The sequence below is a fragment of the Bombus pascuorum genome, chromosome 3 (assembly GCF_905332965.1).
Source record: "Bombus pascuorum chromosome 3, iyBomPasc1.1, whole genome shotgun sequence".
In the NCBI taxonomy this organism is placed as follows: Eukaryota; Metazoa; Arthropoda; class Insecta; order Hymenoptera; family Apidae; genus Bombus; species Bombus pascuorum.
Window position 1 is genome coordinate 12592414 of NC_083490.1, and position 19650 is coordinate 12612063.

The following is a 19650-nucleotide window of genomic DNA, read 5'->3' on the forward strand; positions in this document are numbered from 1 at the left end:
AGCGAGACTATCTTTAGCACAAATTGTATGTTTAAGATCAGCATTCATGCTGTACGCTAATTTTACAAGTGTATATTTCCAATAAACGCTTTGCAACTCCTACACGTATTTCCGGATTGATATAGAATTTTATTATTATAATAGCGATAGTCCTGTCTTGTACAATGCAAACAAAGTTTCCAAAAATGTCGTATATCACACATAATATATATTCGTAAAAATCGCCCATGGTAACTGTTCAAATACTTTCGTGAGTCACTGCATTATACATATGTGTTGTATGAATTCTAATTCCAAGGCTTCGATGCCGGGACGAAACATCTTCGACGTGCAGGTTACGCAACAAATCGATCGTTACTGTTGCTGTAAGTATGCAATAAATTTCCTCCAAATATACAATCAACAAAGTCCATTAAAAATTATTCGTTACAGCTCGATAGAAGGTTAAAAATAAATAAAATCCACAATCGACTGAGATCGATATTTGAACGACAGCAACGCGTGTAAAGATCCGTGGCACGATCGAAGCGTGTGCACGCCGCTTTTGTTGCACGCCTAATGCCGCGCGGTGTCTAATAATGTAGCAAGGCCGTTCTTCTCGCTGTACCATGAATGCCGGCTCGTTACGACACGTTCCGTTGCTCGAAACTCGAGGAACGTCGACAGACGGCCTAACGCGTCCTCGCGACGCGCCGATAAATCAGCTTCACGAGTTTTGTCAGGATGCACGACCAAGCTGGTTCTCATTGTCTTTTATTACAAGCAGAACGAGGGAATATGAAAATTCTGAGGAACACGCGACGCGGCCGAAATCGCTGTGAAACACGGCCACCGCGGAAACACGCGGAAGATGAACGTTGTTTGGCGCGCGGACACGTAATGTGCTGTGAGCTTACATTATGTGGCGCGTCGAGGTGCTTGAGGTTTGCGTATTTTGGGTTTGTCACGCTTGTGGTAGTCTTTAGGAATGAGTTGTTGTTGACATGCATTTTTATTTAAATTTGAAATCGAATTGGAATTTTCCTTGGTCTCGTTCCAAGAGTTTTGGATCTATTTTGGCACAGGCAATTTTTGGCACTTAATTTGCACATTAAAATTTTTAATGGTATTAAAAGAAGTTATTAATAAACGATTCAAGATTTGCATTGTTTGCATTTCTTAATGCGCTCGTAGAAGTTTTTTTTAAAGGATGATTCGTTTGATTTAATAGAATGATTGATTCAATTAACATTAAGGATGATTGATTTGGATTTGAAAACTTGAACTTGGAAATTTGAGAACTTCGACTTGTATGTGAATTTGAATCTTTTTACAAATTTGAGTTAAAAAGTTTGAATTTCATTCTAATTTGAATATCAACTTTTATTTCGTATGATGAAAGTTCAGTGATGCTGCCTTGTATAAATTATTATTTGTTTCTGAAACTAAATTCGATGATGCAGATTCATTTCGTATGAATTAATATTTTGGACCGATTTGGGAATACGATACATCAACTGCATTAAACGTTTGGGAATTATATTTCGACGCCCTTCCAATTAATCATTCATCGCCATCCATTCTATGGGACAATTCTGTATGTTCAATTGTTTAATATTTAACAAATGCTAAAATTCTCATGACTCATGAAACAATTCAACGACGATTCCCACAATGTATTTGCTTATTTTTCCACACAAAATTCAAGAAAATGATGATGATTAATGGACCTGGCGTTCATTCAACGTAGTAAAGTAGTCGACTTTCATTGTTATTGTTTGTTACACTAATACGTCTTAGCGTTAATATGTACAAAGAAACAACATTGAAAAGCTAGACTTTACGTAAACATCAGTTAAGTATAATACTGAATGCCATTGTCGTTTGCAAGCTGGCATATTTCAAAACCGTGCAATTAACTTGACAGTGGTCCAACTAAACACTACCAATTGGGTTTCGTGAAAAATAAATCGTTGTTGCCAACAGTTTCCACACGAAACTTTCTTCATTGATTAATCGTCGACCTCCATTCAGCTGAATATCAAAAATCATCGAACTCAGAACGATATTTGCATTCCATCATTCTACGAAATATACATAAATTCATGTTAACCTATCACCTTCGAGCGAGAATGACTCGAAATGTTACTTATGAAAGTCTAGCTATTTTATCGATTACCATGTGATTCATTGCTTTGAATTGTACTTATAGTTTTTTCACACCATTCAGAAACATGTTCTCACATAACGTGAACATTGAGTCACATTTCTTGAATTCAAGTTGCTTTCACATCGGAACAATTTGAATTCAAGTACCTTCAATTCGTATGAACATGAAGTTCAAATAACATATTCGAATTCAAATTACTTTTGTCACTTAATTAATTCTTAAAGGTTGCCATAGGTGAAATTTCACTTTCTACTTTGTATCTGATATTGTATAATAGCAAAACATTTAATTACATTTATTTTATTTCATTCGTAAATAAGGTAAGATAACGTAGAACTTCACACATGATAATAGTATTAATGATTTCCTTTGATGATAGCTATTAAGAACTATAGTCAGTTAGCGTATAGTCTTATAAAATTTCTGTGTACAAGACATCTTGTGTATTTCTGTCGGTAGTGCCATTTACTTGATTTTACTTTTTACTCGTTCTACTTGGTTTTATTTGCTAGATTCTTCAATTTTAGACTTGATCCTGTGAAAAGGTTGAAAATCTTCGATGTAGGAAATTTTCATCGTCGATAGAAACTATGGAACTGAACTTCTTCGCGAAAATCCTCGATGGGTGGTCGTCTGACGATTTATTGGTTGGTTGGTTCGTTTGATAAATTAACTTTGATGAATTACTTTCTCGGCCTTCGAATATTTACCGAACGCATTATCGATGGGACGTGGATGAACGGAGGAAGGGCGTGCGTCACAGCCGGAATATTAAACTAAAGCGACCGGAAGTGAGTCAACGTTATACGATATTACTCTACGCGATTATGATGTAACACGGGCCGAAATCGAAAATAGTTTCAGCTTTTTCTCTTCTCATCGAATTGACCCGAATGTTTCTCTTCTATGTCAGGTTCCACGATTCTTTTCCGCTTCGTTACGTTAGCGGAACGTTTCCCGTGCATCGTTGGATAATTCAGCGATTTTTCAGTGTTTTGCGATTGCTTAAACGGTATGACAAATAAAGTGAAAGCAGTGTTACCTTGCGTGGTTTTGCCGTGCTCGGTCACCGCCTCGAATCGTTGTACGATCTGCAAACAGAAGAAACGGAGTTTGTTAGGTTGATCGTTTTGTCCGCCGAGCAAGAACAGGTTAAGCCGTTTTCGCGCAACTTTCGCGAAAATGCAAATGATAGCGATTTTTTAAGAATATATACGACCCAAGTTGATTTACCAAAATGAATAAAAATAAGAAACACTTCTGTACAAAAAAGATAATGATCGCAGATGGTCGATGGACAGTTCAGATAAATTGGACATTTTTTAGAACCAGGTGAGAGAAGCTTTATAAAAGTGTCGAATAAAATTAGCATTGAAATTCTTGTTCGATTGCGCTGTTCAACGATCAGGCGATTTTAGTAGCATATTTAAAACAAATTTTATTGTTCCATCTTATAACGTACTGTGAGTTTCTTAAGCCTTTCTCACGAGGAAAATCACACAAGTGTTGGAGATATTACTTAATAAGATTACTCTTCTCTCAGTTCAGTACAAGAGAGACTTACTCAAGTTGTTCAATGTAGGATTATAAATCTCACGTCTTAAATTTCATCATACGTAATACCATTATTAATATTTATCGCCTGTAAAATGTTGAAAGTATGTATTTTGTATGCCTCATGTTATTACATCGTCCAAGAATTAAGATTGGCAAGTCAACTAAAAATTCTTAAGAATGTTCAACGTTAAAAATTTTAGAACGAAATACCGGTTACCGGTTTAGTGGACAGTAAAAGGAAATGAATTCAGAATGAGCTTACAGAATAACTTACTGAATAATTAGTTTTTATCGTCACGTCTTTTCTGACGCGTTTTATGCTTCTTCGAGTCAATACATTTTAATAATTACGTTGCATACGGAAGCATTAAAGACATATAATTTCTAATACAATTTCACTGAAGCGTCTCTCGTACTACATTGTAAAAGAATTAATGTTCATAGACTATTACTTATTTCAGTAAAAGTATCTAAACGCAAATTGAATGTTGTGACCATAATTGAAACTCTATGAAAAGAAACGTTTCGATCGTATCGGCAATTTAATATCGTTACGTTCGAAGAATACTTTCACTGGATGCCACAATAGATAGAAAAATGACAATAGCGATCGTAGAAGCGCGAAATCTCGACACGGTTACAGGCGATCGACGACTCTTGTTTTACATTAAAAGAACCGCTAACCGATTTGTAACGATAGATCGGTAAATACACTACTAATTAACGTACGCTGTCATGTAAAACGACAATAGCTTTTTACACTGGTTTCTTCACTTTCACAATTCGTGTGATAAGCATGAACGACAAGCAAATAGTATTCTACCATGATTCATTTGGAAAGTAGAAACTGTACTAAACTATGTCGACCATAGTTGAACATCACAAGCAAAAGTCAATGGTAAATATAATCCTAGAATTCTATTCTCTCGTTTCGGTTTATCCTTAATTTATCTTATTAATTTAATAAACATCAATTTTGTTTTAATGTTACTGTTACAGGTCATACGAAAAAAGAATTACTGACAATTTGAATTTTAAATCTTTTTGGGTAATATATTTGACAATATTTAATATTATATATGAATAAAACGATAAGCAAAAAAAAATATTATAAATGAAATTATAGAAATTAAAAAGAAATTAATTACACAGGGAAGAATAATCTAACATTAATTTTCCGTACCCGATCATCGTATAGTCCATTGCTTCTGAACGTTATGTGACATTTGATTGAATTAACTGAAAGAAAAACGACGGGTGTACGTAGTGATGCTGACCGTGAACTAACGAAGCCGGGCGTTACGCGTTATTACTCAAGTTCACGGGTCAAAGTTCGAACGACTATGCGTGAGTTTCGTGTATGTCGGTCATGAATGTTTATACCTATGTCGTTTGGCCACGGAACAATTGACCCCAATATATAGGTCACTTTCCACCAATCAGCGTATATTTCCCTCATATTACTACCACAAGTGTTGCTACATCTATAAATACGAGCTATTAACTAAACTATTTATATTGAAATTGACTGTTGATCATTCTTTTAAAGATGGATTAATTTTAATAATACCATTGTGATCAATTCATGTTTATCGTGCTTGAAATTTTTCTTAACTGTTATGTATTATAAAATTGAAGGTGCGAATAAAATACGAGAAAGAAAGTAATTGCTTTCGTTTAGATTGTTTTAGAGAATTCATTGAACAACCTCCCTTGTTCAACTCAAGTCTTCATTATTGCCAGCTAACTCCTACGATTCTTCGATTCTCTTTAAAGAAATTGCTTTCAAACAACCGTGTTTCATTCGATTAATTCATCTACTTGTTATTGCAAGGTTGTAGACCTAAACTAAATACAAAAGAAATGAATAATTTCCATCCGATTAATTCAGAATGCTGCCTAGAAGCCTGTTTCGTGTAATTAAGCATTGTAATTAACCAGTCAATCTTCAAACGTTCAAGCTCTTTCGAAAAACCATCTCGACTTGATTAACCCTCGTATCGTTCGACAAATGAAAAAGCCTTTTAAACGTAAAAACCTAAGCTGTATAAATGTGAAAACTGCATTACCTCTTCCTCGAACATTCAAACCACTTCCAAAAATATATGAAACCTAACTTAATACCTCTGCAATGCATCTCCGCTGAACAACCATACATACATTCACCATGCTACCAAGAATATTCATCAGGAAGAACGTTGGAAGGCGAGCCACTTCCATTCGTTGTCGCAAAAGCTCGCTAGACAAATGACTCAGCCAGATCGACCTGGTTCAATTTTTAAACCAGCTGAAAAAGCGATGGAGGGGGTGTAAGCGCGAAAAAATCGAGTGCAACGAATGCGTGCATCGACGTCGGGATGCGATCGCACGCGGCCCAGCATCAGAAATAGCCGGCGCGGTAATAAAAGTTCTCGGAAGACGTGCGAACTCGTCGGCTGTCACCAATTATGGAGTTGTATGAGACTCGATGCCGCGCACCGAAATATTGGAAGTAATTGCTGGGATCGTATTACGTGGAATGCAACATGCATGTGGATGTAAATCGTGGAACGAATCATGGTGGAGGATTGGCTGTTGAAAAGTATGTTTGGGGAGTTGGCAAGCTTAGAATACTAGGGTGCTTTGGGGCGAAACTGAATTTGGAAGAATACTCAGAACTTTATCATTCTGGATTTTCACCAAAACCATTCTGGAAGCAATTGTCTACTTCTGAGAAATGTGTAATGGAAATTTTATAAAATATAATTAGAGGATATAGAAGTAAGAATATTAATTAAAATTGAAATGTGTATATGCTTTTTGTATTAAAATTGCTTAAAATCTAACTGACTGATTTTTGCAAATTCTCAAAATTTGTCTTTCTTTCTCCGTCTCTGTTGAAATGTTTAACAAACATCGGGCTGTATAACTTCGTTCGTTTGTTTGAAAATACTTATTGTGTAAATGTAGAAATATTATTATTTACTGGAAAATAAGTGAAATTAATTAACACACCATTGTATTTCACAGTAAGCAGTTTCACAATAAGCACGTTAAGTCATTGTGTTTCTGACTTATATAAAGAAACCTTTTATAATGTACCTATTATTCTTTTACATTGTTTCATCTGGACAAAACAATACGCAAACTACTTTATATACATTTCTCAATAATATCGCGTTTAAGCAACTTTCACAAATTATTTCACTCAGTGGGTTAACTAGAAATGAATTCTATTCCTTCTAACATCTTACGCTTTCCATCACTGCGGGAAACGTCGTAAGTAGTTTATAAATTTTACGTCCAATAAACCCAAGCGCGTATCAGAAATTTCATTTTCTAACGCGTAGGAAGCGGAGCTTTATTAAACATCGATCGCGACGTCATTACGGTGAACGCGCGTTTTCCAGGTTTATTGGAAAATCGGTGCAGAGTCTTCACCAAAACGACCGTTTATGCAGTGGAAGGCGGTCGTAACCGTTCGACGAAATCATTCGACGCATCATGACGTTCCAGAAGTCGGGATTTGAATAAGAAAAGACAGGGAAAGTCGGCTCACGGCACGATGACACCGAGCGTTCTCCATTGTTTCCATTGTCACTCAGACTCGACACAATCGTCGCTGGACGACAACAAAACGATCGAACAATGGGCAACGAGTCCAGCCACGACTTCCAAGTGAAATTCCATCGTGGCTCTCGTACTCGTTCCGAAGAAAGAGCTGATCGGCACGATAACGAGGGATTCTCGTGAACCTGGTTGCTTTTGCATCATCGAACCAGCTTGACAATCCTCGTTTCGCAATTCAAGCTGCTTCGTTGATGAATCCATCATTCCTACGATTTCTCTTTTCGTCTTTGATATGTTAATCCTTTTCCGGTTGAAAGTGTCTTCCTGGTCATTCTTAGTTTAAAGAATTCGATTTTTTAATTGGCTGTTTCTGCTTCTATTAGCTACTACAATCAATCGTTGACGAATCACTTGATATTTTAGGTAGAGTTTTGTCATTCTCAGAGAAGCTTGCTTTGGATCAAGTACCTTCGTTGTTCGAAGAATTTGTTTCTTTCGTTCATCGTCTACGGATTTATCAACCGTATGCTGCATATAATGGCTTATTAGAGATTTAGTGGAAATCTTTGAACTTTATATCTCTTGAAAAGATTGGTTCCGGTTAGATTCTTTTGTTGTTCGAAAGATGTTGTTTGTAATCATAATAATAGGTTATCGACGACTGTTTGTATAATTTATGGAAAATATTGGTGAAAAATAGAAATTTACGTAAGAAAGAAACGCACGGAAATATTCGAGGAGCAGCGACAAAAATACAGGTCACGCAATGGAGGCTTCTTCGAAACTCCATTAGTCCACCTATGCGTCATCGTTCACGAGAATAAAACTGTTTACTCCAACCTAACTGCGAACCAAAATCACCAAAATTTCTTTCTTTACGATCTTCAACACTCAATCACACTACCCATACTATAGCCAAACTTGGAACGCCGCGGTATTTCCCTAAAGGAAGGAAAATTCCCAACTACTGTTCCATAAAATCGCGAAAGCTGCAGCGATAGCGTAATTTTCCTAGTCCATTGAATCGTTCGAAGCCACCACTCAAGACGCTTTGGCATTCCTTATGGACTCTCGCCAGGATCTCGAAAGTTCCAAGACAATCGGCTCGTTCGAAATACCTCGTTGTCCTCGAGAATGCCTAATTTCAAATAATAGCGTGAAGCGATTCGAAAGTTTCGAAGGGATCCGGTCGAACGACAACGAGGGAGAGAAGTCGACGTGATTTCGTCGCGATTCTTCGAAAAGGGGTGCGAAAGGGAGCGGCGGGAATCTCGGAGGGTGAGAAGAAACCGAGAGGTTGTGGTATTGATCGGTCGCCGGAAAACATTCCCTCTCGACGACCGACTTTTTTCCACGAGACGGAACAAGGAAAACAAGAAAACGGTCGGATAACGTGGCTCGATTTTTGCATGCACGTTTCACCAAAAAATCCACCGAAAAAAAAGAGGGTTGCTAACCTGTTAAGGGATGCCGCGTTATCCGCTTTACGAAAAATACTGCTATAATAGAGATAACGATTTAACATTTATAGGCGTTCCAGTTACGTATATATTCTCATCGTAACAACTACGCATTTAGAGAGTTTTCTTTTACCGTCCAAGCTTTCATCGATCGTCTCTGTCTACTTTGAATATTTTTCCTGTAATATTTGAAGCCAGACACATGACGTTCGAATAGGAAGTTGGAGATATACAAGCAGAAGTATTGGAAACGAATTTTAATCTTCCGATAAGAATTTTAATTTTTTTAATCTATCTCTAATCGCTCTTATAAATTCCATCATAATCCAATGATTATATATACACACACACATATATATATATATATATATATATATATATATATATATATATATATATATCAAATAAAATTATCTAATCATTTAATTAATATGAGTCTGATTGTTCAATTTTAATCAAGATTCAGTCTGACAGTTTAATCTTTGTCATTTTTAATAACAGTCTTATCCAAGGCGTAAATTTAAATGTTCAATCATAAAGTTTCTTTTGAATAATATTCTTGAAAATTGCTATGGAGAAGATTTTCAAAGTTACGGCTTTATTTTGCATACAATGTACGCAAACTTGCATGATGTGTAACGAAGGGATGCTGTACACACCCTTGACTCGATTAAATGACCCCTAACTCGTGGAATCTGTTTAAAGCTCCGTGTTACTGTGGATTTACGATACGTCAATCTCTATTAAAAGGCGTGCACAGGGAAGAGTTAAAGTTTCCCTCTCCATGAATAATTGTATCAAGCATCGAGCTACTGGGGTATAAAAGTCTTTAATCTTGACAATGGAGATGAGACTGTGTTTGTACATCGAGTGAAACCAATTTGTGTCTCGGACGTTGACAGAAACAAATATTAGAATATCAGGAAATTTAAAAAAAGGGACGCTCTCAATTATTATGTCTTAATTTATCTTTTATTTTGTTTGTCTTTTAGCCCACTTAATTTCTTATCTGTTCTGTTCATCTGTCTTATGAAACTACACAAATTCTGTTAATTGACAATAATCTAATGGAACTTTTAGTTCATCTTAATTCAATGTCTATCTTGTGTATGTTTCTTACCAAACTATACAAATTGTATTATCCACAACCCTTTCTGACTGGAAAGGATCATCATGAAATTATCAGTTCGCCTTAATTTAATTAATTTCTTTTATTTCGTTTATCTTCCCTTCTGAGTTATAATAATTCTATATTGACAATAATACGAGTTTCAGTTAGTTAAATTGGTTTTGATACATTGTATACTTTAATATATTCTTGATCAAACCTCTACCACTTTTAATCAGATTATGAAACAAACATTTGCTTCTCTTCCTAAACTTGCTAACCACATTTTCCATCTAAATGTCAAATTACAAAAGTTCTATTAACAGCCACTCCAGACCAACTCTCAACTAGTACAGAACTCTCGATCCATCCCCTACGTCCACCATTTCCCAAATTTCAAATCTAAACAAAGTCAATCGCTCAATCCTCAAACACCCCACACCAACAAACCAATACACATTTAATAAACCCTCGCAAACCATCAGTGAACCCCATACCAAGGCACGATCCTTTTTCCACAGAAGCTACAAAGGATGCTCGTATTTAGCCTATCGGAGCAAGGGGGTTGAATTCTCTCAAGGACACGTCAGTGACGTCGTGGAAAAGGAGGAGGGGTGCTATTTTAACAGGCGACCCTGGACGATCGATCGACTCGAATTAACGGCGGCGTGTCGACCGATGTGACGGAACACAGAGAAGTATTTCGTGCTGCTTCCCATCCTTGGTGATTTGGCACCGCGCGGCCACGCGAGGTCGTCGAACTCGGGGCGTGACTGACTCCGCAAGGGGGTAACTTCAACCACCATAGCGAACTTCTACTTCGCGCGGCCGATTGATCGACCACCCGATGGGAGTGTGGGCCCCGTATCTCGAGGATTTATCTAGCGCGGACCCCCACTGAAATTTCCAACTTGAACTTCCCTGTTTTGCATCCAGAATGCGTGATTCCCACGATAACGTCGATCATTTTTTGTTAAGGTTTGAATTAGGCTCGTGGATGGAAAAATGGGTCTTAATGAACGGTTGTAACATCTTAAGCATCGAACAATGGAAGCGGTAAGTCATGCAAATGCAAGGAATGGAGATTTTCAATGGGAAGAAAAAACACATTTGTTTTCGTTCCTATACTTATGGCATTTGTTCCTTGAATGTTATGGACTTGTAGCGTTTATGTAGTTTATGTAGTTTGTCATCTTAACTTCTTTATTTCTTCATATTTCTCGAAAATTAGCGTTTTCAGGTATGTGAATTTCAATACAAACTATGTTTCGGCGTTGGAATTAAGTTCCGAGATAAATTGGATTATATTATGATAAGATAATTAAAAAATTTCAATCTTGTTTTTGTATTTATATCTATGGAATATAAAAATACACCAAAAGTGAAGAAGAGTAAAAAATAAAAATATGGAACATACACGTGTATCATACAAGTTGTTCGTGGAAGATATTTCATGGAATTTCCACTTTCTTTTGTTCCGTATAGACATAATATGCGATCCCATAAAATCAAGCAAGTCTTCTAGAATCTAAGGTTACGGGTACTTTAAAATAGAACTACAAAGTCTTTTTCCAGAAACCAGTGTCACAAGCTATTCGAGAATCTTCGCGACTTAATAACACTGTGTCGTTCTATTTCATATAATAGAGATCGTCAGAATGAGATCCATTTCTATTCATATCATTTACAAAATTATATTTTACGTCATCAAACAACATATTATTGAAATTCAAATACTGAAGCTATTTTTAAGACAGAAACTTCCAAAATTCTCCTCTCAACGATAAAGGGAAATAATGGAAAAAAGAATTCAAATTCGCAAAGAGAATCAGGAAGAGATAAAGTAAATATAAGATAATAGAAGTTAAAAAGATAAAGTAAATATAAGATCGAAATCAAATAATTGAATTACCTTCGTTAATCATATCACGTAGAATTCTGTCCATAAATCGTACGCTTGTTTGTATTGAGTAAAATGATTGTTAGAGCGTACGCATGATCTTTTGGATTATTTACCGAACACTTGGTCGAATTAAAATATATAAGTTTTTATACCACCAAATAACCTGTATTATGAAATAAAATTAGCTTTTATGTTAAATGTGCAGGTAATTATGAAAGTGGCCTAAATTAATAATGAAAAAAGAAAATGAATTTATCTCTCATTTTGCTTTGCGTCTATTTGCATTATAATAATTTGAAACCATCTTTGCAAAGCTCTTATGTAAAAATTCAACTGCTGGAGCGAATTGGTTGTTGCATCGTTAAACAGTATTCAGTTTATACGTGAAACATAATACTTTTAAATATCTCGAGACGAAAAATCTGTGACCTAGGCCATTTTCATAATCACCGGCACAAATCTCAAAATAATGGACGAAGCAAGGTGAAAAAAATTTTTTATACAAATATTTAATCCTAACAAAATCGTCTTGCACAAATTAGGCAAATGACTTATCGACGGAAATGTATATTTTTTATTTTATTCTATGTCTGTCGTATCATTCGTCGAATTATCTACAAACGATAAAAAAATAATTTTATTGTTGAACACTAACCTCTCTCGAAACAAAAATTCTCGAAACTTCCTCCCTGAACAATCGAAAAAAGAAAGGAAGGAAAAAAAAGCTCAGAAGAAAAAAGAAAACGACAGAAAGAAATGAAGATACTCCGAAATTCCCTCGTATCCCAAGTTTCGCTCCATTACACGCGGCTAAGGATGCATCAAAGAGAGCCGCGACGCCCTAAAAGCTGGCGGATCTCGATTTCTGACCACTCTCGAATTCCCCGGAAACCTTTGGGGCCGCGCGGCCGGCGAGAACGCTTTCAACCCTCTCGCGCGAGCACGCGGAGCCACGCCAGCCCGGAAGGCGGTTTGTAACGTGGGCGGAAAAGCTCAGATCAATATCAAGCGCGAATTGGAACGTTACGTGGTGAAAATCGACCCGTGACCTAGTGTGGACCCGCCCGTAGGTGCCGCGCTGCCGGTGGCGCCATCCGAAACATCATTTCTTCACACAAAGCCTTACACATGTAAACACACGTACATACATATAAAAGCGAAATATTCGACGATCTACGTCTAGGTGGAGCAATTCAACGGGTTCCCTCAACGTCTTAATTTCGTCGCAGAGTTTGTTGAAGTCTCCCATCACCAACGCTGCAATTTGGTTAATTCTCATCCAGAGTTTCTGGCACGCTTTTAATTCCCATGAAAGGGAATTCTCGTTAGCACATTCGTTACTGCTAAAATACAATTATCCAATCTTCGAACTGTAGTTTTCTTTCTTTTCTTTCTTTTTTTTTTTTTTTTTTTTTTTTTTTTTTTTTTGATCGAAAAGGCGTTTATTTTAAGTGACAGAAGAATGAAAATCTTTTACTGTTCTTTGGCGGAGAAAGAGAGAGTAATTTATTTTAGCGAAGAAGAGGGAATAGTTTATTTTATTTACGATAAATGGATGAAGTTGGCAATTAAAACGTGCTTGTAAGTTCCTTTTGCAGGAATTGTACATAAATGGAAAAAGTACAGTGAAGTTGTTTGAAGATTGAAATTGAGAATAGAACTGCGTGGGTTCAGATCGTTTGTTAGTAGAATGAGTAAGTGTCTGGGCAGACGAAGGACGATGAGCGGGATCTGTGTGAATCGAGGAAGCGTGTAACGGAAACGATTGATGTGGGCGTTAATTGCGTGGATAGCAATTATAAGGAATTGGAAATAAAGGGGTTGTAGGTTTTATTGAAGGATAATATAAAGATATATGAAATTATCCTTGATCTAGAAACTGTATTAAGTCTGTGAAATATATGCGATACAGCTTTTGTTTTCTTATCGAATAGATAAGATAACAAAGATTATTGCTAGTTATGCAATACTCTCATTGTTTTCACGTTTCTTTCATGGAATTGTTTGCTTTCCGAGTCTTCCTATACAATTATTTACGATCTAGTAATATTATCAAATTGATAGACGATCAATTCTATTGCACGAACAATATTATTACAATATTATAATGTTAAGAAATAAATAAATTTAACTAATTCCAAACGTGGTAAATATCAAAAGTCCACAGTTTTCATGCAACAAGAATGCATTTCTTGCATTTATTGAGAGTATTTATTTCTAAAATCTATATTTACCATTTTATTGTCTCAATTCATTTAAAAGCCACACCTAATCAGAAGACTATAGCGATAGAACTGTCACAATTAATCAGCCATATTTTCTCTACGTCTTAATCAATTTTATCGTGGTACTACCGCCCTAAATACCAACTTCCTTTCCAGAACAAAAAGGTTCATCAGGAAAGGTCGTAACAATATAATTTCATGCGCCAGTGTGTATCGCGTAATGGGTGACAACTTACGCTCCAGCTCCTTATTTGCACGAGGAAAGTTCCGCGTGCACATCAAGGCAACATATGCGGAGGAAGCCGTGGAGGATTACTATTAGAATAGACCTAACATTAATTCCGCGTGCGGTAGATTAGGACACTCTCTAGGTTTCCCCCTCTGCCATTATTTTTCCTCGATTTCTCCGTTAAACACATGGATTATTTACCTTTTTCGGAGCCTCTTCTTTTCTTTCTTTTTCTTTGCTTGTATCCGACGTAAAATAATTTCGTTCATTTTATTTCCTCGAGCAATTATTATTCTCTTCTACGAAACAATTATCATTCTATTCTATTATTATTCTTTTCTAAATTCCACTATAGTGGTACTTTGGATCTTTCTCGATCCAGTTTTCTTCTTTTCTTCCTCCAAAGTCTTTTAAATTTTATGCAGCATAGAATTATGTATCGTTTTTCAACTTTTGGTATGGTTGAGATTATTTGCGAAATATTGAAAGAAAAATTTCTTCTGTTTGTTTAAATATGAGCCTTGAAACATAAAAATCGAAAGAAAAAGTTGATATTACAAGCATTAGAGTAGTACAATGACCAATGACTAAAATTAGCCAATTAGTAATTTTCCATGGAAATTTTTATAAATTTGCCACATTTTTGGATACTCGAGCAACTCTTTTTGTAAAATATATAGATGAAAGATTCTTTTTCTTCTTATACCAAACGTCTTTTTCATTTGCTGAATGCAAGTTTGATACTTCAGTTATTAGCAGTTCTAACGTTGGATATTTTTGCAAGTAACAGCATTTTTGCTAGAATCTTTTTCTAATCCTCGTAGGGCTTCGATTAATTCTATTTGGTTCGTGAAGTTGTATAGTTTGTTGCGTCGCACGTAGTTTGAATAACAATATGTGCGTTATATTAATACGCATGTTATATTGTAACAACGATATTTGTTGCTAGGTTTTCGCTTGGATCGATCGATACTGTCGTGCAACTACGATATTTAAATTTTTCATACGTATTGCTTTTGACCCCCTCTGGAAATCGTAATTTGAAAGGTAGAAACGAGACACAAAGTAATATCAACGTGAATTAATGATATACGAAGACACCGTATAAGCTCATTAGCATACAGAATGCGACAGATGGGAATATCAATTGTACTTTCATTAAAACATTAATGATGCATGACCGTATCGCTTAAAGACGTATCATATTGCAATTAGGTATTCATCATGCATAAAATATTGATAGCAGTTAATCTGGAAATTATTCTCTTTGGAAAACTCTAATACCTTCGATTAAAATTCGAGCTAAGTAATAATCAATTCGAAATAGACAAAAATAAATAAAAATAGCTAATATTTGTAACCATGAGTAATAATGGAATCATTAACAATCTCCATTCGCAGAAAAATGTTCGTGGTTTACGCAATAAGAAGCTTGTAGAGCAAAGAATACACTCAAAGTGGATTATACCGGTTACGGCCAGACAACGCGTATCAAGTTCACTCGTTTGAAATGAAACTCGCATGGGCACACTTTCATTCGAGCGTACTCAAGGAAGACTAAACACGTCAACTTTTTAAACAATTGTTTATACAATAGATGTACGAAGAGTTATGGCAAAAACCAGGAAGAAAACGAGGGGCCAGACTTAACGAAGATTACGGCAATACGTGGAACTTTTTCTCATTTCATTCTTATTTCTTACGTAGTATAATAATTCTTTCCAATAATAAAAACCGAGTACTGAATCTTAATAATTTCTCGAAATTTACGTTGACAGAGAACAGGTGCGAAATAGTGCAGAAAAAACTGGAAGAAAACAAGGCGCTCCGTGTGGATAAAGATAATTATCACTCACATATGCGAGAGCATTGAAACAGCTACTTGTTCGTAAAAAAAGCTGTGAAATACAAGCAAAGATAAAAAAATGGAAGAAACCAAAAAGATTTGTACGAAGATTGAAAAAAGAAAAGAATTCGCAGACACGCGTTATGCATAAAAATAAAAGATACGAAAAACGATGCTCTAATTGTAAGTTTTTAGAGCAGCGGATATTCATAAAACTCATGAAATATATTCGCCAGTCGCTATATATTCTTCAACTTCGCTTTTTGTCTTTTTGAAGTCAACGCCTCGCTCCAATTTTCACCAATCCCTTGACCGACTTTCACTCGAATGCTCGAAAAGGACGCTTTCTGCCTACAAACCACACTGCCTTATCGTCAACTACCATCGATTTCCTCATCGAGACGAAAGGAAAGATGAAAATCATCGTTGTCTGGAAATCGAATGAATTTCTCAGCCACGTCTTCCGGATTCCATTGTGCTATTGAAACACTGTCATTGACGTAACTATGGCTGGGTCAAGGTTCGCAGGTTCCATTATCGACCTTACTGTATTTCTAATGAACGCTGTTCTGTCACCGTATTCTGTCTCGCGCAGTGGCGACACGTGTGTAATTACTAAAAATAAATGGTGTTCGACGAAACGGTGCTCCCTCGAAACGAACTAGTTGAAATCGTTTAATTATAATTCCACTAATGAGGTAATTAAGGAAGCTCGTTTTTCATTTAATAGAACATAAAATTCGAAAATCCAATAATAACGTCACGACTCGTGAGTCAATCAATTTTTAACGAAACAATATTATATAGGAATTATTGCATAGAGCAATCGAGTTAGATGAAAGTCTATTACGATTATACCGAAGAATTGATCGAATGAAGCCAATTTATTTCGTGTGTTATATTTCCTCAGCAATATATGCTTAAGGTTATGATCGTAATACGACGCATGCCAACGATTGTATTTGAAATATTGCACGCTGAAATAAATGATTTAATTTTGCAAATTAACCATCCAGTCACGAACGACGTTGAAATCACCTTCTATTAGACGTATTCTGCTAATTTCATCAGGCCACGCCATTTGTATGTTGCAAGTTAATACAAAAAAGAATATTTCCCTCTTCTTCCTTTATTTTCATTCTTTTTCCTCGCTGCATTGAAAGTCTCCTAATGATAAATCTATACAAGATATGTATTTTGTTCGCGAGCTCGTACAGAAAAATATGAAGATCATTCGCGACTCGAGGCTTAGGTAACGTAAATCCATCCAAGACCAATCTTTATGAAACTCACGATTCCTCGCCTACCGCAAACCTTAAACGATCGAACAGCGAATTTTGGCAGACGCAGCCCTTACAGAACCTATAAAACAGAGCGGAACGTTTGGAGTGACTCTCGATTTCTCGGTAGAACCGGTCGAGTTTCGAGAAAACGTTCTCGATGCGGCTGAAAAGGGGGCGTAACCTCTTCGAAGATTTACTTCCGACGGCAGGGTATACGCATTACCTGGATGCAATTTATTACCAGCAAGCACACGTATACGTGCAACTCCATTGAATAATAGCGCATTACCCGCGTGTTGCGGTCGTGTACGCTCACGCGCACACGGAGGCCATACTAATTCCTTGTATAAATAAAGGACTTATCTGCGACCTGCACTCGTTCTCTAGACGTTATGATATACTAACCTCATTAGCATGAGGCGCAGCGAAGAAGTATGGCTTCAATAACGGCGACGCTGCGTGAGGATCGATGATGTGGTTGAAAGCAACTCTTCGTGTATTAGATTCGTTTGAACGATCGATTGTCAATGTTTTGATATAAGAGGCGAGTAATTTAGCTACTTGATTGTTTGTTGACGATTGAAACAAGTTTGGTCGTAGATTTGATACGGTTATTTGGAAAATATTGAAGATTAATGCAATTTAGAGTAGAACTTAGACGTAGGAAGCACTGTTGTATTATTAACATCAGATTGACGTTTTTGATCTTTTGTTTTATTAATTTGTTGAGAGTTTGGTGACTATAGATAGCTGTAAGTTTTGGGAATGGTATTCGTTGAACGTTGTTCTAGTTAATTTTTTAATGTAATTGTTGCGCTTTTGCTGTAATCTAAGAATGCTGTAGGAAATAAAGTATGACAGAAATACGATTTTTCTTCAAAATATTATTTCTCTCGCAAGATATCTATCTTTCAAAATAAGCCACCTTCTCGATTATCATCGTTATATACTTTTTCCATAAGTTGCTTTATTATAAGCTGCTAAATTCTAACTTATTCTTCGGTAATAGATACATAGAATGTTTAAAAACAAGCGTATGACATTTTAAGAGTATTCAATAGTTAGAGTATCCAGTAAGAGGATAGAGGAAATTTAATCAGCGTTAAATCTAGGATAAATTTTCTTTCAAACGATAATAGATACACCGACTCACAAATAAAAATATCTAAGAAACAAAAGTTTCACCACAATTAATGGTTATCGCTGTATCGTAATAAGTATCAACGAAAGCTTTCTTTCTCCATTTAGTAAAGGTGTTCAATTAACGTATCTTCCACCTGCTGTAATATAATGTTTGTAGGTGAAACACGTACAGCGAAAACCTACGTACATGTATTACAAATATAGCACATTGTTCATTATAGACGAATGAATGAAACTCATTAAATATTTCTACAAAGACATATGAAATTAAATTTCACGCTGAAAGTAGAGATGTTAAAATCTATACTGGTCGAACTATTTTATATACTTCTTAATAAATAATATAAATTCTTAAAAATCTATAACGTATATTATGACCATATAATTCTTCATGAACGCACAATTCATCCTTCTAATGTAAGTCATCTTGTCGATCATCGTGTCAGTTGCCTTATCCGGTTTCCAAGTTACTTGCAATATTCCCAATCCGATCCAGTCAAATGCGAATCCCGTTAAAGTGTCGAATTGACATGAAAATTCACGATCCTATGACACGCGTGTAATTAATAATCGTGTGTCATTCCAGCCTCAAATTACACCAGCTGCATCTGTCACCGTGTGTTATCGGTACCGTTACCTTTTTCCTGCTATCGCTCATTAATACCGCTATTACCGCGTTGTATCGACCTATTATCGTATATCTACTGTTCGTTCCGTTATCCCTGTGAACGCCAATTCTTTTCTTTGCTCGACTTTCGAATTGAAAATTATCACGTTCAAATTAGAGAATACAATAGTTTAGAGGTGTGATACGTTAACGGTGTAATATTACCGATATGTAAACCATTTAAAATGTAATTCGAGATTCGCGAAAGGTTCCAACGAATAACGAAGAACTACTGGGTTGGCAACTAAGTGATTGCCGATTTTGTCATTACTACCTAATGGCAAAATTCGCAATCACTTAGTTGCCAACCCAATAGTTACTAAAACCATTGTAGCGGCACTCGACAGTAAACTTTCCAACGGTTTCTGTCCCGTGGCTCGCCACACAAAGACCCTATTCTTCGGATAAGATGATTGCCAGATGTCGATACATCCTCGCGGAATATTTTCAGCTAGCCTAAGGACCTGCAATAAATCTTAGGATTTATTTAGCCAAGGTTCTCCAAAGTGACAAACAGTCTTTCTCTTAGCA

At 36.1% G+C, this 19650-nt stretch overlaps 1 protein-coding gene and 1 long non-coding RNA gene across 2 annotated transcripts in view; both read right to left on the bottom strand.

The window, feature by feature from the left end:
• Nucleotides 1-3214, bottom strand: part of LOC132905289 (protein Tob1-like) — an 87891-nt gene extending 84677 nt beyond the window's left edge. The window contains exon 1 of the mRNA XM_060956451.1: nt 3192-3214. The gene's annotated coding sequence lies outside the window, so the exon portion shown is untranslated. The remainder of the gene's footprint in view (nt 1-3191) is intronic.
• Nucleotides 3215-13102: 9888 nt separating this feature from the next.
• LOC132904941 (uncharacterized) lies at nt 13103-15938 on the bottom strand. Its single transcript, XR_009657702.1, has 2 exons — nt 14431-15938; nt 13103-14393 (listed from the first exon to the last, which is right to left on the bottom strand). It is a non-coding gene; the product is annotated as an uncharacterized LOC132904941 (long non-coding RNA).
• Nucleotides 15939-19650: the final 3712 nt, after the last annotated feature.